Source organism: Mustela nivalis (genome assembly GCF_964662115.1).
Source record: "Mustela nivalis genome assembly, chromosome: 2".
NCBI lineage: Eukaryota > Metazoa > Chordata > Mammalia > Carnivora > Mustelidae > Mustela > Mustela nivalis.
In genome coordinates, this window is record NC_139021.1 from 93,785,906 (window position 1) to 93,807,838 (window position 21,933).

The 21,933-nt window shown below is 48.6% G+C and overlaps 1 long non-coding RNA gene across 2 annotated transcripts in view; it reads right to left on the bottom strand.

Moving 5' to 3' along the window:
* Nucleotides 1-4,426: 4,426 nt before the first annotated feature.
* The window catches only part of LOC309858884, a 37,855-nt gene continuing 20,348 nt past the window's right edge, over nucleotides 4,427-21,933 (bottom strand). The window contains exons 3-6 of one of the 2 annotated variants that reach the window (XR_014308416.1): nucleotides 9,087-9,198; nucleotides 8,366-8,430; nucleotides 7,247-7,387; nucleotides 4,427-4,563 (exon numbers count right to left, since the gene is read on the bottom strand). This is a non-coding gene — a long non-coding RNA (uncharacterized lncRNA). The remainder of the gene's footprint in view (nucleotides 4,564-7,246; nucleotides 7,388-8,365; nucleotides 8,431-9,086; nucleotides 9,199-21,933) is intronic. The other variant, XR_014308415.1, reaches the window with a different exon arrangement.

Here is a 21,933-nt window from a genome sequence, read left to right on the forward strand (position 1 = left end):
TAGGAATAATAGATATTTTAAGTCAATGTGATTTCTTAGATGGCGACAAAAAGTCAATTACTAGTATACATTCCCAGCCAAAATTAAATAGTGATAAGAAGATATTTTGTTTAGAGCAATAACAATTAACTCAGAAAATATCTTCTCAAATTTTAAAATTTTAATGACAAGTTTGTTTTTTAATTGATTTGGAAGATTTTTAAGTTTTTATTTTATTTTTTAAATTTTTAAATTTATTTTCAGCATAACGGTATTCATTGTTTTTGCACCAGACCCAGTGCTCCATGCAATCCAGGCCCTCTCTAATACCCACCACCTGGTTCCCCCAACCTCCCACCCCTCCACCACTTAAAACCCCTCCGATTGTTTTTCAGAGTCCATAGTCTCTCATGATTCACCTCCCCTTCCAATTTACCCCAACTCCTTTCTCTTAACTCCCCATGTCCAGCATGTTATTTGTTATGCTCCACAAATAAGTGAAACCAAGTTGTAATTGACACTCTCTGCTTGACTTATTTCACTCAGCATAATCTCTTCCAGTCCCATCCACGTTGCTACAAAAGTTGGATAGAAATTCTTTCTGATGGAGGCATCCTACTCCATAGTGTATATGGACCACATCTTCCTTATCTATTCGTCCATTGAAGGGCATCTTGGTTCTTTCCACAGTTTGGCGACCATGGCCACTGCTCCTAAAAACATTGGGGTACATATGGCCCTTCTTTTCACTACATCTGTATCTTTGGGGTAAATACCCAGAAGTGCAATTGCAGGGTCATAGAGAAATTCTATTTTTAATTTCTTGAGGAATCTCCACACTGTTCTCCAAAGAGGCTGCACCAACTTGCATTCTCACCAACAGTGGAAGAGCGTTCCCCTTTCTCCATATCCCTTCCAACACATGTTGTTTCATGTCTTGCTAATTTTGGCTATTCTAACTGGTGTAAGGTGATATCTCAATGTGGTTTTAATTTGAATCTCCCTGATGGTTAGTGATGATGAGCAGTAATCTCTTCAATATCAGCCACAGCAACTTCTTTCAAGATATGTCTCAAAAGGCCAAGGAAACAAAAGCCAAAATAAACTACTGGGACTTCATCAAAGTCAAAAGCTTCTGTACAGAAAAGGAAACAGTCAAGAAAACAAAGAGTCAACCCATGAAATGGGAGAAGATATTTGCAAATGACAGTACAGACAAAAGGTTGATATCCAGGATCTATAATGAACTCCTCATACTCAATACACACAAAACAGACAATCATATCAAAAAATGGGCAAAAGATATGAATAGACACTCTCCAATCAAGACAAACAAATGGCTATCAGACACATGAAAAAATGTTCATCATCACTAGCCCTCAGGGAGATTCAAATTAAAACCACATTTAGATATCACCTTACACCAGTGTTTTGCTGGTTTCCAGTCCCTAATTCTTGATTCGGAAATTTTAGTTCTGCAGCTGTTCTTTTGAAATTTTTTAAAAGATGTTTTCTTTATTTATCTGACAGAGATCACAAGTAGGCAGAGAAGCAGGCAGAGAGAGGGGGGGAAGCAGGCTCCCTGCTGAGCAGAGAGGCCGATGTGGGGCTCAATCCCAGGACCCCGGGATCATGACCTGAGCCGAAGGCAGAGGTTTTAACTCACTGAGCCACCCAGGCACCCCGAGAGAGAGAATTTCAAGCAGGCCCCACACTCCGCAAAGAGCTCAATGTGGGGCTGGATTCCAGGACCAATATCATGGCCTGAGGCGAAATCAAGAGTCAGACACTCAACAAACTCAGCCACCCAGGTGCCCTTAGAAGATGCTTTTACTAACCAACCTGGAACAACTTGAGCAACCAAAGGAACAATGTATCATTGTATGATAATCAAAATATAAAATAACTAGCCATGAATTCATACTGATATAAATGGATTAGTAAATAGGAGAGAACAAAAAAATCTCCTATGCAGAATTCCTGATAATTTATGTACATAATTATGTAGCTACCCCAACAGGAAGGAGGTATAGTGTAAGTGGTATAGTGTAATTGCCCACTTCCTTCCAAGAAGTACAGTATGAAGAGAGAGAAAAAGTAATAAGTCATGTCCAGAGCACTAACCCTTGATAGGATAAGACCAAATCACATTTTATCTCTGTGGTCTTCCTCCAAGAAACCCATAACCTCAGTCTAATCATGAAAACAACAGCAGACAATTCCCAATTGAGGGACATTCTACAAAACACCTAACTCTACTTCTCAAAACTGCCCAGGTTATCAAAAACAAGGGAAGTCTGGGAAATTGTCACAGCCAAGGGAAGCCTAAAGAAATGACTAAGTGAAATGTGGTATTCTGAAACAGAATACCTGCATGGGGGAGAAAACTCCAGGGTCAACTATCAAAAGACAAATCACATCCCATAAAATAATAGTTGGCAACCCATAAAATGGTCAAGCACTATATAAATAGCTAGACACTGAAGAAGAAGAAAAACAAAAAAAGCCACAAAACGAAGAGCAAAATGGGCAAAAGATATGAACAGAGGGTTCACAGAAATGTAAATACATCTTTCAGATACATGAAAAAATACTTAACCTCACTCATAGTTAAGAAACTTGCAGATATAAACTTCATAAAATTCCATGTTTATCTTTCCACTGCCAAAATTCCAGAAGTTGAACCACGTGTTCTATGGGGGAAGCTGTGGACAAACAAGCACCCATGCGGTGTTGATGGGAGTGACACAAAATGATACCAAAATCCCGAATAATCGAGTTATCAATTATATGTACCCTTTAACCTGGCAACGCACTTCTAGTAATTTATCGGTTAGAAAAAACCTATATGTACAAGGTCATTCACTAAAACATGGTTTGTAATAGCAAAAGGTTTGAAATAGTGCATAACTAATAATAAACAGTTTAACTATGGAACATCCATGCTTGAATTACTGTGCAGCTATAACAAAGAAACAATCCATGTTCTGTTTAGATGCAGATGTCAGGGACAGGCTTTTAAGAAGTGACAAAAAAGCAAAGAAAGAACAGAAAATCATGTATAGACTCCTTACTCAAAGTGTGGCTCCCTGAGCAGCAGAGTCTGCTTCACCTGGGAGCTTTTTAGAAATGCAAAACTCAGGGCCCCGACCAGATCCATTAAATCAACATCTGCATTTTAACAGGATGACAGCGGTGTACAGCTGCATCTAAGTTTGGAAAGCCCTAAAGATGATGGATTCCCTTCAAAATAAAAGTATGGGGCATACAAGAGTATCTTTTAACTGAAGAAAGAAGCACTGGTAGGACAAACAAGACAGACAGATATCTACAACAGGATGACTCCAGGTTGTCTGGAACTGTCCCGCTATAGCCAGTTGTCCCATTATAACTTTATGGAACCTCTTTCATTCTCAGTGGAAGTGTCTCAGTTGAGATGAAAAATGTCACCCTTACTAGAGGGAACATCACTTAACCTTTTAATCATGTTATTACTAATTCAAAAGTATTTTTTTAAAAAGAGAGAGAGACCAGTCAGGAAAAAACACAGACTGAAGAAAAGCAGTGATCCAAGGATGGTTGGGCAACAAACCCAAGGAGAGGCAATGTCTGGGGCAAAAGGGAAAGAGAACTTTGTGAGCAACAGTAAGGGGATGTATCAGAGTTAAGAAAGGAAAGCTAGCAGGCAGGTGTCAGAGACAACAGAGACTGAGGATTATGCTGCAAGATAGTCAAGTAAGACAAAGACAAAAACTGGATTTAACTACAATTTGGTAGCCTTTTCCAGAGCTGACTCAGGTGAATGTCGAAGAAGCAAGAATGCATTCATGAAGTTGAAATATGAATGAGAAAAGCAAAAACTAAAGCCACAACAGTCGGCTATTCAAGCTAGAGATGTGAACAAGCTGACACAAACACTTAGGGAGAGTCATCTGGAGGACACGTGGTCCCTCCATTCCACCAGATCTTTGAAGTCATATTCCTGGATCAAGCAGGACCATGAGAGAGCTGTCTACTCAAACCTTATTGTTTGGTCCCCTGAAAAGCATCCATACACTTCTAGCACAGTGCTGTGTCTATCAGAAATGATTATAGGCAATTTCAGTGTCGTTATTAGAAAAATCAAAGGAAGTTTTACAACTTGCACAACCCTGTGAAATTAAGGGTCTTGCTTCTCATTCTACCAACTGTTCTTTGAATTTGCTTGATAGACTTGATATACTTCCCTTCAAGTAATTCTTGCCTATTTCTGTCTTTTTGGGTTATTTTAAGATTTTTATTCATTGGACATACTGAGATTACAAGTAGGCAGAGAGGCAGGCACAGAGAGAGAGGGAAGCAGGCTCCCTGCTGAGCAGAGAGCCCAATGTGGGGCTCGATCCCAAGGACCCAGGGATCATGACCTGAGCCAAAGGCAGGGGCTTTAACCCACTGAGCCACTCAGGAGCCCTTCTATTTTTTTTGTTTTAAAAATATGAATCCTTTCAAATTTTAGAAAACTCATTTTAAAACAAAGTGGAAAGAAACAAAAAAAAAGCTCACCTGGGATGTGTTCATTTTCTGCTCTTAGTGGAGGAGGGAGAGCTGAGGAAGAAGGAAGGAAGAAGGAAGTTAGAAGAGACTTGGCCTGCCTTGCAGTTCCTGGATTTACCTGCCTACATAGCTCCATATACAAGATACTTACGTGTCCATGTGTGGCTCCGATAGATGTTGAGCTTAGACATGATACTTTTCACTGAATGAATGTAAACATTTGTTTCTTATTGATTTATTACCAATTTAGGTTCTGTGACACAGAAAAATTAAAAACATGAGATGAGTTTAACATTTAACAGTAACCTAAAGGAGGAAACACTCTGGCTTTTTCAGAACTGATGTGGGAAAAATTTAAAATTAAAAATCTCAAGCCACATTGTTAATCTGTTTTCCTGTGAACACTATTAATCCCCTGAGGTCAGAAAATCCAAGAAACCCCTGGAAAAAAGAGATGGGGTGTTGAAGGCAAAATAAAAAATAAATGTTTAATGTTTGTTTCTTACAACTTTCAAAAGGTCTTTTAATAAGAAACTATCTTTGACTCAATTAATAGTGACAAAATGAGCCCTGGCCTGGGAATTTGCACACCTGACCTTTTTTTTTTTTAATATTTTATTTCTTTATTTGACAGAGAGAGGGATCACAGCTAGGCAGAGAGGCAGGCAGAGAAAGAGGGAGCAGGCTCTCTGCTGAACAGAGAGGCCGATGCAGGACTCGATCCAAGGACCCTGAGATTGTGACCTGAGCCGAAGGCAGAGGCTTAACCCACTGAGCCACCCAGGCACCCCTGCACACCTGACTTTTAACCATGGTTCTACCACCAACAAACTGCATGATCTTTGTCAGTCACATTCTCAGACTCAAAGTTTTTTTTTTTTTTCATTTTTCAAATAAGGCCAAAACAGAAAACCTCTTTCCTGCACTACCATCCTGTAGGTCTATAAGGCCAGGAAGAGAGCAGGAACCTCTTCATCTTCATAGATGCCAACAACAATGGCAAATGGGGAATGGAAAATGAGGGGAGGAGGGGGTGTTCAGGGAGGGGTGATGACAGAATTTCCTTCATTATGGCTGGTGAGCCTTTCATTCCAGACCATTCCCTCACAAACTCTCCAAAGGGGTGACATTTCCTGTGTATCCTGCGTGCCCACTCCTCTCAGCTCCAGCTCACCTCACTCTTCTTATTTTGTCCCAGACCTTCCACCATCACATAGCCTTCGATGCCTTCAGGATACTGTCATGCTTATACGTAACAAATAACAAATGAATACATAATAAATAATAACTGGGGACATGGGGAATGTCAGAGCCAGGAAAGGGCCTTGGTGGCTAGCTAGTACAGCCTCTTCCCTCTTCCATTGCCCAAATGAGTTAACTGAGCAATGAAGGCCCTAGAGAATTGTCAAAGCTCCAGCCACACGTTATTACAAACACAAAAAATACAATAGCAGCTAACAAAATGTGAGTGCTCAGAATAATCATGTCGACTATCAGGGCTCAGGAAATGCTTCCTGAGACCTTTTGACTTGGAGGGCTCAGGCAGAGTCAAACGTGCCATGCTTTCACATGCTTCCGAAGGAATGTTGGGTCCCATTTTGGTACGTCCTAGATGTCTAGCATTGCTGTCCTTGAGGCCCAAGTTTTCCCCGAGGTGCAGCATGGTGCTTGGGGCCCCAGTTCCTCTGGCGTGGTGTCTGGGTGCTCCCGAGTCAGAGCTCAGATGAGGGACAGCCTCTCCTCGCTATACCTCTTGCTGCTGCCAAACACACAGGCTGAGCGGGGCCCATTTTCTGGGGCTGTTGCCAGTGTTGAGCCCAGCATTGGGCACGGTCCTGTGCGTGAAAGCGACAGGGGCGGTTTCGGGGCAGCACCCTTGGGGAGTCCAGCAGGGGTAGGATTGCTGCCCCTTGAGTCAATCCCAGGGTGCTTTCCAAGGAACATGAGCCCCGAGTGCTATCTCTGGAAGGAAGTGCTCTTTTGAAGAGGAAGAGTTGGTTTCAAGAACCCACCTTTGTGGACGTTCACGTCTAACTCTGGTGGCCTTTCCAAATGTGTTGCTTACCTAAGCTAGACAACTAAAGGTCACACTCAGAAACATGGCCACATTAGCTCGTGCGCGGGCAGTCCCCTTGCTCCTTATTCTGCGGGCATATACCCGGGACCCCATGGGCTCAGGTTTCATTCAGCAACTGGACCATGTGATTGATTCCCCCACAGCTGTGGAACTCAACGAGCACCTTGACCAGCTGGATGGGGCTGGGATGAGAAACTCTTTCCCTCAAAGCCAGAGAAAACACACCACTCCACAGTGTTCTCTGGGGTCTTATGGGGACCCTGAAGGACTCTGCTCTCCACCTGGAGTGGAGGGTGCACTTGGGGTGCCCTTATCTCCCGGACAAGTTTTCTCCCACTCACCAGCGACTCCTACTAATGAGGATCTTCCGGCGGGACCTCCAATCAAAAGGGCTCGGGACTCTGCTACCAGGGGTAGCCTGGAGTTCAGAAGTTTTATATAAGGCAGAGATTTGCAGAACATTCTCCATATGTGCCAAGAAGTAATTTCCCCCCGCAGCCAACTCTAGACATTCTGGTTAAGGGTATATCTCTAAGTTAATCAACAATAAGAGGCTATCTTTTCCTCTGGAAGAAAGACAGAAGCCGGCAAGAAAGACATCCAGTTCAAGGCCTGAACCTCAACCCAAGGGAGAGGTTCAGAACCAAGACAACTTACCACTGCGATGCATGTGCACCAGGGAGATGACAGCGGTCACAATCTTGGATGTGCTGCACTTCCATTGGCACTGAAGAGACGGAGGCCAGACGCTTTGGATGCTGCCCAGGAGGCCACGTCCCCTGAGCCTCGAAGCACCACCTGTAAAAACAAGGAGAGCATTCAGTCGAGGTCTCAGGACCCACACGTAGGGAGACACGGAGTCACCCAGGACCGAAAGTAGGCCTATCCCTCCCAGTAGGGAGTGAAGGCTCAAGGAGGCCCAAACCAGAGGGCCCGCCATCTGTCAAAGTTTTAGCATAGCTGCTGGAAGACTTTCCCCTAATACATGCTTAGAGATTAGGCTGTCAGGAGTTCCATGGGGCTGAAATGGGCCTCTTGTCTTTCCTTGCTAAGACGTGCCTCTTGTGGACACTGGAACTCAAAAAGAAAAAAAAAAAAAAACCAACAACAATAACAACTACCTTCCCCTTCCCCAACACCCTTCCACTTCAGGGTCGTGTCTATGGCAGACTTCACGCTGTGCACATTTTGCCCTGATAAATGCAAACCCTTCAATATAGCACAGAGCATGAAGCCAGGCTTGGGCACCCCGGTGACCTGGCTTGCTGCCGTGGCTGCCTGGCCCTGCCTGCCTCCCTCCGTCCTTCCCTAGCTCCAGTCCTTTCCTATAAGCATCTGCCTGGGCCCTGGGACTCTGGCTCTGCCCCAGGTGCCCCAGGCCCTGGGTGCAGGCTGTCAAAAGGCAGTTGAGGGGCTGCAGACTCCAGTTGGCCGGCCCTGTGCTCCTCTCAACCCAACCACCATGGTGACCAACGTGGGCCCAGGTGCCAGATCCAACTGTGGAGCCCACCTTCCTGCTCAAACACAGGGAGTTCCTTGGAAGCAAGGCACATTGGCCCCAAATAAGCTGCCCCTTGGCCCCCACCCCACTGGCCTGAATATCCCTTGGGGACAGAAGTCCCAGACGCCAATACAACCTCCACTCCAGGCAGCGCATTTCACTCCTCACGTCTTGCACAGGTTGTCTGATGAGTCCAGAAAAACCCGCCTACGGTCTGGCCCGCTTGCTACTGTGATGTTAGGAACCCTTCACCGCCCCAGAGTCTGAAAGCTCACCTGACCCATTTTGGAGGGCTGTCCCAGCAACCACGCCCACTTCTCCTGCCAACCTGGGACTCTGCCTGCAGAGGGAATGCCCACCATGGCTGGCCAGAGGCATGACACTCTAACTGCCCCAGCTGACCAGAGCAGGAGCCCCAGCAGAGGAGGGGAGAAGGGACAAGCCCTTGGCTCAGAGACGAGCCCACATGGTGCTCCATGGGATGTGACATCCCTCTGGGAGCTGCCAAAGAAGGGGCAGCTTGGACAACAAACTCAGGGGCTTCATCGTATCACAAAGGGCTATAAACAGTGAGCCACGGGGCTTTCTCAGACCTGAGAAGGGGCTGTGACCAGCAAGTCAGGCTGACGTGGATATCGGGTCACGACGGGCCCTCCTGGCACCATGGGCCACCAAGCACAGACTTCACGGCAGAGGCCAAGGTCCACACATGCCTGGATTCCCCAGGAAGCCTTCCCTGCCTCTCTCCAGCATCACATCCTGGGAAGCAGGAGGATGCCTCCAGGGGTGATAATTCCTCAGTTCTGAGGGCAAGACTGGAAGCATCTCTCTGTCTGTTGGGTTGGCCCAGCCCTCCACAGATCTCCTCGCTCCCCGAAGGGACCTGGAACCCACAGTCTCCCCTTCCCACGGTTCCCCAGAACCAGGCTCCTCAACAGGGACATGCTGCTCGGCCCCTGAGATAGGCAGGCCAGGACTCCCAGAGGGCAGGGGCACCTAGAGCACACCGGTCTCCCTCACAAACACCTCCACGGTGCGCTAGATGGGCTCAGACCGATGCTCTTGGAGGCCGCCAGGATGACCCCAAAGGGCCGGTATTTCTTCACACCTACAGATGGAAAAAGACAGGGATCAGGGGGTCGGGAACCACCCCCCTCTCTTGGAACCGCACTGAGCTTCTGCAGGCAAAGCCACGGGCATCCCCAGAGGGTGTGTGTGGAGCGGCATCCTCCTCCTTCCCTGACCGGGGACTTTCATCCACCCAACACAGCAGCAGACCCACCCGGCCCCTCTGCGCTGAGGGTCAAGGGGGACAGCAGGCTCTCTTCCAGAGGAAGAACACAGGCGCCAGAACACAATGGCATGGGTCTTGCCATTCCTCTAGAATCTCTCTGTGAGAACAGATGGGGAAGCACCCCAGCATTGGAGCAAGAAATGCACTGTTTGGACTCTTGAGTATTTTAAATTGTCCTTGTCCAGTGGCTTCTACCTTGTGTTTCTCCTGGCAGTATTACTGAAAATGTCAAGATCAGTGTTCCTCCAAGAATGGAAGTCAGCCATCAGGACTACCCAGACATGAGACCCTAAGTCCCATCGAGATGGGTCATCCTCAAGCCTTCTTAGTGAGATGCAATCTGAAGACTCAACTAGCTTGGATGATTCAGGAACTAGGAAACTGCCACCTTCCAGGGGCAGAAGGGACCTGAAGCAGGATGCCAGCCACCCAGACAGTGAGAAGGGATGGTAGGAAATAACACTCGGATCATTGATGTTTTCCTGGTAAAAGGATGGCAGAAAAGAGATGGACGAGAATTCTCAAGGAAGATTCGTGATGATGGAAGCTTTGCTAAGAGAGCCACACTGAAACTAGAGTGTGAAGGACAATCAGGAAAAAAACCCTGGGCATATCTCCTGTGTCAAAGGTCCAAGCACCGTGAACTTTTGACGTCCGGCCCATGGACCTGCTCAGTGGCAGATCCCCCACCACCTGGTACACACACCTCTACTCTGGACTGAAAGAGAACAACGCAGCGCCTGTTAGCTGCCAGCACTCATCGTCGTCCTTGCAAAACACGTGCCTGTGCTTTTCACTCATGAACCTGTACTCCCTGCTCCAAATCGGGAGCACACCTAATTTCCCTCCAATCTGTCTCCCAGAGGACCGTCCCTAATTATCCAAAACAGAAGTGTCCCATTTTGTTTCTTTTCTTTTCCAGCACCCACTACTTGACTGACACAAAGATGTACCAAGGCAAAGGGCCACGGTAGGCTATTTACACATCGTCAGGTGATGGCAAACATCAGAGAAAACATTCAAAGGCCAAAGTTCACCTCACCTTAGTTCAGATTCCGGAAATCGATGGGTTTCCTATTCAGTCTTTTTGGAAAATTTCTCTCCAAAGAACCATCCCTGGCTGTCGGAAATAAAATGTATGTTTTGGGGGTGCCTGGGTGGCTCAGTGGGTGAAAGCCTCTGCCTTCAGTTCAGGTCATGATCCCAGGGTCTTGGGACTGAGCCCCACATTGGGCTCTCTGCTGTGCAGAGACCCTGCTTCCTCCTCTCTCTCTGCCTGCCTCTGCTTACTTGTGATTTCTGTCAAATAAATAAGTAAAATCCTTAAAAAAAAGTCTATTTTGACAGAACATCATAAATCCATCCAATTTCCTCCATCGTAGTCTCTAAGATACTCTAAATAGCTAGACTTGTCTTCACACCACCACCACCAAGGAAACCCTCACCAAGTCGTAAACTCCAATTAATTGTTATCTGACATTTGCCAGAAGGACAGAGATGACTGGGTATTACTCAAAACTTAACTTCTTAAAAGTACATATTTTCATAACATCCTTAAGAAAGGTTTCCAAAACTGTGCCAGAAAAATGATCTATTTAGATATCAATTGGGTCAAAGGGTATAATTGTGTTACCTGAAGTAGCATGACGATTGTATTGTCCTGTGTAAATACATGCTGTTACTAGTTTGGTTTTGTTCCCCCTCCCATTGTACTATGTTGTAGAACTCATAAAATATATTCATTTATGTATCATTTCTATTAACTTGTTGATTTATATTGTAACGATGTTACTCACTTCTTTGGCAGAGAGAGAGCACGCTCCCAAGCAGGCCGAGCCACAGGCCGAGGCAGAGGGAGAAGCAGGCGCTTCTTCCCTGAGCAGGGAGCTCAACTCGGGCTGGATCCCAGGGCCTGGACCTGAGGTGAAGGCAACTGCTGAAGCGACTGAGAAACCCAGGTGCCCCAGGTAGAAGCTGTTGTAAAGAAATCACATTCTATTTGTGGCCTGTAAATGCCTACATCCCCTGGGTCATTGCCAAGGAGTTCTTGATGGTCACTTTCCAAGAGACCACACGGCAGTGACCAGGCCCGCAGGGACTTACAGTGGATGTGGCCCCCTGCATGCCCAGCTCCCGATTTCAAGGGGTGAAACCAGCAGAGAGGTTTGGGGTCCAAACACTCCAGGGTGCACAGACTGACCTTGGCAGACAAGAGGGTCCTACCCAGCTGTCAGCTGCCTCATCCCCTGTGTCCATGCAGGGACACCACATGTGCATGCCATGTATGCAGGCCCCGGAGATGCCATCTGGTGCTGGAGACGACCCGCTGTCCACAAAGGGTGATCTTCCCAGCAGACCGGAAATGGAGGATAAGGGGCAGGCAAAAAGGAGGTCCATGCACTAAGAGCCTCTGAAATCGAATGTGCACGGAAAATCCAGGGTTTTCAAAGGGTATCTCTCTGTCCCCTGCAAAAAGGGCACCTTGCAATCCACATTAATGAAGCTCACTGAAAAATGACAGACATGTGTTTGTACCCTTAGCTCATGGCTCAGGCAGTACGCCCCAAAGACAATACTAGAAACTGTCACCCTTGGCTCCCAGGGGATCCTAGAAGGCACACAGGGCCTTCCTGGGGAGGGGAGCCCCTCAGGAAGCCCTTTACGTATTTTCCTATCTTTTAAAGTATTTACCTATTTTCTCTTTTCAGCGAAACAGTATTCATTGTTTTTGCACCACACCCGGTGCTCCATGCAATATGTGCCCTCCTTAATACCCACCACCTGGCTCCCCCAACCTCCCACCACCCGCCCCTTCAAAACCCTCAGGTTGTTTTTCAGAGTCCATAGTCTCTCATGGTTCACCCCCCTTCCAATTTCCCTCAACTCCCTTTTCCTCTCCATCTCCCCATGTCCTCCATGTTATTTGATATGCTCCACAAAGAAGTGAAACCCTGTGATAATGGATTACCTCTGCTTGACTTATTTCACTCAGCATAACCCCTTCCATTCCCGTCCATGTTGCTACAAAAGTTGGGTAGAAATCCTTTCTGATGGAGGCATCCCACTCCATAGTATATATGAACCACATCTTCCTTATCCATTTGTCTGTTGAAAGGGAGCATCCTGGTTCTTTCCACAGTTTGGCGACTGTGGCCACGGTTGCTATAAACATTGTGTCTACAGGGTAAATTTTCTTTTCACTCCATCTGTGTCTATGGGGTAAATACCAAGTAGTGCAAACGCAGGATTCTTATTCGACACAGCAGGCAGGACTTGGGGGAAGGGCAGAGGGAGCAGCACTCTGCCAGATGCTAGGTTTGATCCCGGACTCCAAGAGCAGGATCTGAGCCGATGGCCAATACTTAACCCACTGAGCCACCCAAGAACTCCTGGAGAGACTTTGTGAAACAATCTCGTATAAATAGAGGAGTTTTCCAGAGTAGCAGATAGTAAAATGAACATTTCAGTCTCCTAGGTGCCCTCAGGAGTATCCTTTTTTGAATGTCCAAAAATGCAGGTAGTTAACGTACAGCGCAGTATTGCATTCTGCAGTACAACTCAGGGACTCATCACTTCTCTCCACCACTCAGTGCTGACCATAGCAAGTACCTTCCTCAATGCCCATCATCTATAGACCGACCCCTCACCAACCTACTTCCCTCCATGACCCCACAGTGTGCAGGGATGCCTTCACCCTGAGAGCTCTGTCATGAGCCATTGCCACGGTGACCCAATGACATGCATCCAACCTTCTGTTTCAACTGTCACTCTGTGAGCCGAGGCCGTGACGGTTTGGTGAACAGCTGTAGAGGTCCCCACGATGGGGAATCTTAACTGCTGTTGTACAGGTATGTGCCTATCGATTTTCTCAATTCTCTTCTCAACCTGGCTGCCTCCCTTTTACAGAGACAGGCTTCTTCTCTTTGGCTTTTCCTCTCCACCCTCTGATTCCTCCTCCCGGTTCGATGCCTGTGTTTGTTCGTTTGTCTGGGTGATTTCATTGGGATTTCGTGGGGAAGCTGCCATCCTTAAAGCACTTCTACGTTCAGAAAACCATATTCTTTCTGAATACCCATTTCGGACACAGTCCTACAGGGACAACACACAGGTCACACGCCACACTGCTGTCCCTGGATCAGGAGAATCTTGGTGCGACACAGGCACCACACTTGAGGGGAATGAATTGCCGGTCATGTCTTCCCGATGGACATGACAAAATCGGAGGGGAACGGTCAGCGGTCAAAATACAGCTGTTTTTAGAAGGAGATATACTGGAAGATAGCGGGGTGGTCTCATGGGTTGATGTGAAGGGTTTCACGGGCCGTCTGCTTGATGCTTGGGAGTGGACAGGAACGGGCTGTGCCACCGGGTGGGTGGACAGAACACATGGCAGCTGCATGGTGGACTGTCTGCTGGTCTCAAAGGTAATCCTGGGCTGGGTTCTCCAGTATCAGCCTAGGGAGGGAGACAGGAGACTGTCTTCTAAACCTAAAGTCTCCAGAGGGAATCAAGAGACCTGAGAGTAGACAGAGGATGCTGGAAAAAATGAGAGAGTAGGGAGGGACTCACAGCAGCCAGGGTAGCCTCACTTCCATCCAGGCTCCTCAGAGCAGTCTGCAGGGCAAGAGCGGGTCACTCAGCATCATCCGTCTCCTTCCTGAAACCAACCACCCCCAGCCCACATGGCCATCTCCATGTCCGTTCGTACCATCGACTGCTCCTCGGCATTGGTGAGCTCAAGGCAAGCGCGTTCTCGGCGGGATCAAAGTGTGACCTTTGGGAGTGGAAGGCAAGCGAGTTCTCGGCTAGGTCCTATGTGACCGTTGGGAGTCTGAATCAGCTTGGGAGCCAAGCAGAACCCCAGGAGCCGTGGGCTGCAACTGTCCTTCAGGACGGCCTTGGGCGACTGTGCTGACCTTGAAGAGAGGTGAGGGAACATGGCCCATGCTACACATTCCTTGTCCTTCACTAGGGCTCCACTGGGCAGAATCCGCCATATAGTTGATGTCAGGGTCCCAAACACAGAGGTGAGTGAGGACTGAGGCTAGTCTCATGGCCCTTGCTCCCCCTACAGAAACACTGGCACAGAGGGATTTGAGATTGTGAGGGAAGCTCTTGGTTTAGGGCTTCAGGGTGTTTGCTCAGGGGCCGTGGGTTGGTGTCAGGGGCTCGGGGATCTCCAGCAACAGGGAAACGATGACATTCCTGTCTCAGATCCATCCCTCATCACAGTGGCAACTCTGGACGGTCCTTTCACCACCCTACATTTCAGGGCCCTCCACTGTCCAGTGGGGTTGCCAGCCTGTCGCTACTCCTATCGGTGCTGCTGTGGGGAGGACCGGACAAAGGCACACAGATTCTCTGTTGGCTGTCAAGCATCATTCTCATGGAAAGGATAATGAGGGGGCTTCCATCCTCCCCTGCAGTGGAGCCATCCCAAGTCCCTTGTGCGGCTTCACCCACAGCCAGCCATCTAGCTGAGTCTGTAGGCAGTCTGTTTCTCAACACCTGCCAAGCGGCTGGGAAGCATCCCATCCTCCCCTAGGGCCCAGGCACTCCTTGGACTCAATCACTTGGGACACCGTGATGGCACACTAACGTCTAGGCCAAAGGGCAGGGACAGGGGGCACAGAGGGTTCTGGGGAACACTCTCAGGTAGGTGTGGCTGCTCAATGGGATGTGAACCCAGGCCCTCAGGTGTGCTCACGGCGCTCTGTTGTGTTTCTGTCCTGTCTCTCTTCAATATAAGCCATTGCCCAGAGAACCTGTGGGTGAGGGAGGGGGCAGAATTCAGAGCACGGCACACGGCGACCTCTTCCTAAGTACCACCTGGAGGGAGGAATGCCTGCTGGGTAGCTGGTGAGTAGAGGCAGCTGACAGATGGACTAGAAGGAAAGGATGTCCAATCCCCCTATGAAGTGTACACCATCAAGGACACCGAGGAAGGTACCTTGGGGATTGACTCATTAAGTTGACTGGAGATGCATTATTTCATTCAGTAGCACAGACATAACTGAAGCTTTGAAAACTGCTGAGACACCTTGTCCTCTGATTTCACTGGTAGCCATTTCCCTCTATGCTGTCCGTCCATCCCCTTTTAAGTTCACAAGACACGATGAGATTCTCCTTTAAACTGGATCCAAGGGACACAGGAAAAAAGTGTCTACTAGCTGAAGGGATGGATCTTAGGTCTTTCTGGAACACACAGGTCCCTATCGGTCTTTCCAGGAAACATGGTTCTTAGATGTGTAGGTAGGAAGAGACTATGTTTTCCGCCAGGAACGCTGAAAAGAAAAATGGACCAGAATACGACAGGAGGTTTTACGATGTCCCCTCTCCACTTCCACCCATTAGCCACATCTTAACACGGGTGTGCTACACACCTTCAAGGAAACAAAATGACCTCACCGCATTTGGGGAACTCAAGTACCCAGCACATTCCATGTGGTTACCATTCTACAAATGGGGCCAATGCATTCAGTGATGTCTTCTCATTCTGGAAACAGACAGAAATCTGTGCACTATTGTCTCACACAGCTGGGTTCCCAATAGCCCCAGAAAGACACTGCCCCCAAATTTATCATGGGAGGAAAGAACACATTCCATGGCATCCATACACATCATGGAGTGCAATTCAGGTGTAAGAAGAAACAAAGGTTTCCAATATTTTATGAAACAGATGGACCCTGGAAACCTAACACACATTTTGAAAGCAAGCACACAAAAAAAGAGGTACACTACACAATCCCAGGCTTTGAAGACACTCGAGTAGGGACATTCTTAGACCAAGAAAGTGGAAGGGACATTGCATGGGAGGGCCGGTCATGTTGTCATGGCTACAGAGGTGCCATGAGATAGGATGGCAATGTTTTCCCTGAAGATGGCAGTGCAGTCTACAAAGCATCACGGATGTCAGCAGTGTCACTGAACCGACACGTACTAACAAGTACAACCATCCCCAGTATTTAGATTCCATCACCAAAAAACCCACTTCTCCAAGGCACGATAGAGGACCAATAGGGTCACACAGCAGAGGTGCACAGAAGACAGCTGAACAGGCCCCATGACCAGCTGAAGAAGTGGCAAGCTGGCTTGGCTTCACAGTGGGCAGGAGGGCTCAGGGGACTGCGCCCTGAAACCCAGGGTGCCTTGAGTGTTTCCCAGACAGACGCTGATGAGTTCCCACTGATGATGTCCCCTCCGTTGGAAAGCCAAGGCCCCGTTTTCCTTTTCCATCCTGCTCCCCTCCTCTGTGTTTCTGTGTCCACCACTGCGTACCGTGTCCAACACTGTGTATGCCACTGTTGGCCCACTGGAAAGTCAGGCCTTGCTTGGTCACCCTTCATGTCCATTCCCTCTGGCCCCGCATCCACATCCAGCAGATTTAATTCCCCGAGTCATTCCTGAGTAGCACAGCCAATGTCCTGACAGCTCCTCTCTGTTCTCCTAGACCCTGTGGAGGGCCAGTCCAAGGACCTTCCTAGGGGCTGGACAGAGGAAGGTCCTCCAACTCTCCCTGAGGTAAGCTCACCTCTCTCAGAGACAGAAATGGTGCTTCCTTGATTTCTTCCATCAATGGAGTTTGAGGAACATCTGGCACTTTACCTCCCAGGGCAAGGGGGCAGCAGTCTCCTCTCGTGGAGGAATGCTGGGTCTGACCTCTTAACGCTCAGTGGACCCAAAAAGGGTGATGACACAGGACAGCCTCAGTTACAAACTCCATGGGATCAAACATCTTCTTCAGCAGAAAAGGTTTCTCATTGAAAGAGAACGTTCTGTCTGTTGATCAGAATGGACTTCGGAGATTGAATGATGCTCCAGCATCATTCAAACGGTCCTCTTGAACTTGGGTGGGGGCACATGGACTCAACCACGGGACCTCATCCAATGAACTGCCTGAAGTCCTCCCCAAACCAAAGAGCTGGCCCAACAGCGGACAGGATGCTGGGATCCTCACTGTGTTTCCGTTTCCCCAACTGCAGATAGACGCTGGGAGCAATGACAGCTGTACATATTCAAGAGCATTGGGCTCTGGGAGGAAATCTAGAGTACAAAGAAGCCTGCCCCCTGATTCTGGGTTCCAACAAGGAACAGGGGTTGGGGGATACTGACCGAGACTGTCCAGTGAGGCACGGTCACCACGTTCAACAAGGCCTGGAAGAACTCGTACATAGGGAATGGGTGATCTGTGTGCACGTGGGATGAAGGCCCTGTGTGCGTGGGTGTGTGGGTGTTTGCGTGTGTGTGTGTGTGTGTGTCCCCATGCTGTATGCTTGTGAACACGATTGTGTGCCCTTCCCAGGAGATCTTTCTCACACTTCCATCACAATCACAGTGTCACCCTTCCAAAACATTCTCATAACCCTGGCACACTTTACATACTCCTTCCCCTACTAACCACAGCTGTACCTGGAGGACGTTTCCCTTTGCTTTCCTGATATGGGCATGGTACGGAGAGGAAGGATCCAAACCCTTGACCTCCTACTTGGAAAGCCAGGATTAAAGCACAGGTTCCAATCTGAAAGTTGCTCTGGTCTATGCACCTGTGTTAGTCCCTCAACCAGGGGGTCATGATGTACCATGGGTGCTAGCTAGCAGAGGGCCACCAGCATCCATGCACACAGACAAATACCTAGATTCTATGATGGTCCCTGACAGGACCCAACAGGACACACTGTCTTCCATGGACACAGAAGCCAGGGCAAGCTTAGAAGCCCACGTTAAAGATTACAGCCTGGTCCCTGGAGTCAAGTGCACAGAGAAAAGCCATATCCTCATGCTCAAGCCCACATGGCTGGAAAGCGTGTGGACCCATGGAGGGCAGAACAGGGCAACATCAGTCATAGTTGGTCTCAGTGTGTACACACGATCGACCAATGGCAGAAAAGCATCACGGAGGGAACTGACTGTACTTGGTAAGATTTCCCTACACCTCAGGAAGGATCAAATTCTCAAAGCACACACTCACACACCACTGGTCAATAGGAAATCAAGGTCAAGCTTCGGTGGAAGCTTTGGACCCAACACCCCTGGGGCAAATCTCCTGCAAAGCAGGCCTACAGCCTATCAGCACACACTCCAAGACTCCTCTATGTAAACAACTTCCCACCGGTCAGAACACCTGGGAGGGTTCGGACAGCCACTGTCTTCAGGGGAAACACACACACACACACACACACACACACACACACACACACACACACACACGGGACAGCTCAAGAATAGTGGAAGGAATCTATCACACTCATCAACGGTGCTGGCTGTTTACGGAAGCTACGATGTCCGTGCTCTCCAGCGTCACACATAGGATTTTCTGAAGACAAAGAAAGGATGAGTGAAGCAAACTACTAGGCTCCTTTCCTGACGGTTGAATGAAGCCCAGCAAGCAAGGCTGCTTTTTATGCCATGCCAAATCTTACAGAGACGTGATGCATATAGTCGCAGCAGATGGGGATCTTGGTCCCAGGGCTGATGTCCAAAGAAGCAGTGTGGGACCCCTTAGTGGCACGTCAGTCAGGAGAGGTTATGGGACTTGGTCCTCACACAGAAGCCAGGTTAGGCTTCACATGTATTGGACTGGCTATTTGGCTTTGATTGGGCTCGCTTTAGCTAGAAAGACAAAAACCCTCTTCAAGTTTCCTACCTGCTCCTCTCCCGTCCCTTCCCCTCTGCACCAAGGACAAGGCCCGGCAGCAGTATGGCCTCCTACGTGCCCGCACGCACACACTCGCCTCCTGTCCTCATCCATCCAAACTCCCTGCCTACTTCCTGAGGAGCCTCACCAGTGTCCTCACGGTACCTCTGTAACCTCCTAGCTCCCTGCAAGGACCTGATGGAAGAGCTACCCATTTTGAGGGCCGAGGAAGAAACTCCAACTCTCCCACAGGAAAATTCATTGTTCCTCAAGATTTTATTTGAAAGACAGAAAGACAGAGAAGGAAAGAGAGACATAGAGAGACAGAGAGCGCATGAGAGCGCAAGCAGGGGGAGTAGCAGAGGCAGAGGAAGAAGCAGGCACCCCTTTCGAGCAGGGTGCCCAATGTGGGCCTCCATCCCAGGACCCTAGGATCAGATCCTGAGCTGAAGAAAGAAACTTCAATGTCTGAGCCGTTCAGTCACCTCAGTAAAGTCATTTTGTGCTTCTGAGGAACAACCAGTGTTTGATTTCTCTTTCCATGAACATCTGAGCATGGACATGCCAGAGGGGAGAGACAATATCCTTGGTGCTGAGAGCCTGCTGTGAGTTTATACCATTAATGGACACTGGATCAAGACGGGCACTGAGAAAACATCACCACCATTGCTTAGGCAATGGATGATCATGAGCATTTTCCACCAGGTCATTCTGTCTATGGAAAATGGCTTTGGAATGAGTTGCTGAAGAAAATGGACGGGGGAGTTTTGACATAACAAGCCAGAGCCTTTTCAGGAGGTCATTTCCTCCTCCTCTGGATCATAGACGCAATGACCGCATCCCATCTATCTTGCTTACGACACACACCAAGGGCACAGAGATGTGTGCACACGGTGTGCACAGGGTGCTGGGATCCTCACTGGGTTTCCCTTTCTCCAACTACAGGAGGCGGCGACCGGATATGTCCCATATGGGTATTCCCCCATCACTCCCTTTAGGGGGACAGATCTAGTTGAAGAGCAAGGTAGGGCTTTCTCTCCTCCTTTGGTCTGGAGAGCTTCCCCCATTCTGAGTTCCTCCCGGAATGGAGGCTGTGGCGGACTGAACAAACAGAGTGTCCTGCAGAAAACCAGGACCCTGTGCTACAGTCCCTGCAAACCAGTAGGTCATTCGGGCGGTGTGCTTGGTGCGTTGGAGGGTTGGGGCTTGTTTTCGTGTGGGTCGATGTGATGGGACCAGGCATGTGGGTGTGTGGAGTGCGTGCATTTCATCAGAAGACATATCCCACTAAATGGACTTGAGGGCACGGGTCAAAGATTCAAAGCCAAACTTCCTTCATCCCCGCTGCGCACCCCCCCCCCCCCCCCGCCTGGAGGACACCACATTCCTCGCTGACCACAGCTCCACCTGGAGGACTGCTCAGGATTCCCTTTCTTCAGACACGGATGGGGAGAAAGGAAGGGGCCCACATCTGGGCCCACATCTGTTCTAGCTTGGGACGTTTCTCAGACAGGGTCAAAACACAAAGGAATCAGAAGCTACTTTAGTCAACCCAAACATCACCACCAGCCTTACAAAAACGCTCCCACCTTGAATGCTCACTGGCAAATGTCAATGGCCAGGAAAGCTTCATCATTAGCTTGGGGCCTGATCCGACTTCCTGACAATCTGCTTCATGGCCAGGTTAGAGAGTGCCCTTCCCTTGCCTTTCCTCCTCTCACTCGTGAACTTGCCAGTTTCTGACTGGGGGAGCTGGGTCCTGGGAAACTGTATCCTGCACACTCCAAGGACACACCCACATGCCACAGGAAAGGAAGACTGGGAAGAATCGGCACTTTGTGGATGGGAACTCTGTTGGAAGGGTCATATGTCAGTACGTAGAAATCCTAGGTCTTTGGTTTTCCAGACCCCGCGTGACTCAGGGACAAATAGAAACCTCTAGGGTACTTGTGCTTGCATTGAAAGCAACCCTGCCACACAGTGTTCTTCTGCAGAAATACAATCTCCTAGAAGAGGTGAGAGATAGGTGGGAGCGGCCAAGAAGCGGTCGTGACAATGACCACAACACAGTCACTGGCTGGAGGAACTTGCCTGTCAGTACAACAGACCGTGTCTCTTAGTGTTCATCCTCTTTTGGCTTGAAGAGGTCACCCTGATTCCATTCCCTGTAGCTCAAGTTCAGAGTCAATATTTTTCCCTCCATTCTTGCTCCTTGCCCTGACCTCTCTTGATGCAGCAGCAGCTTGCTCAGTCCATACCCACGCAACCCAACGTCGCCATACTCTCCTGGGCACGCCCACTCCAAGCAACACTCCCTGAGCTCTTCCTGCCAAGCCCCACCAGTGGACTGACCGTTCTGTGGATCTCTCCCTAGCTTGGCTGGATATACAGGCGGGGGAACTTTCGGCAGGAATGACAGAGGAAGACGCCCCATTTTTCACCAGAGTGGTACGTTAGCCTTTCTTTGGGGGAGACACAAAAGTCTTCTGGCTTTTTTAATCAAGGTCACATTAAAAAAACAAATCTCAGCATGCACAATTGACAGGGTAGGGAAAAGTTTGAGGGAGAATCTGTTACCAAATGCTACCTAACCTGGAAGGCATTGCAGGGGTGCAGGGAGAACCACAGCAGGATCACCTACCATCTGGAGGGCAGGGAGCTTTGGTATGGGTAGCAGCTATTTATCCTCACCACCCATTGTGTCCAGTGGGACCAGGAACGTGGGACCTCTAGGAAGACTGGGAGCATCTGTGGAGGACTCATTTTGCTCTCGTCATACTTTTGGGCTCACGGGCCTCTAGCACACTTCCCCATCTGGCTTCCTCCCATCCCCCAGAGAACAAAAGAGCCATGCAAACAGGACAAAGCCTGATTTGATGTTCATACTGTTTTCTTTTCTGAAATTACAGGTGTCC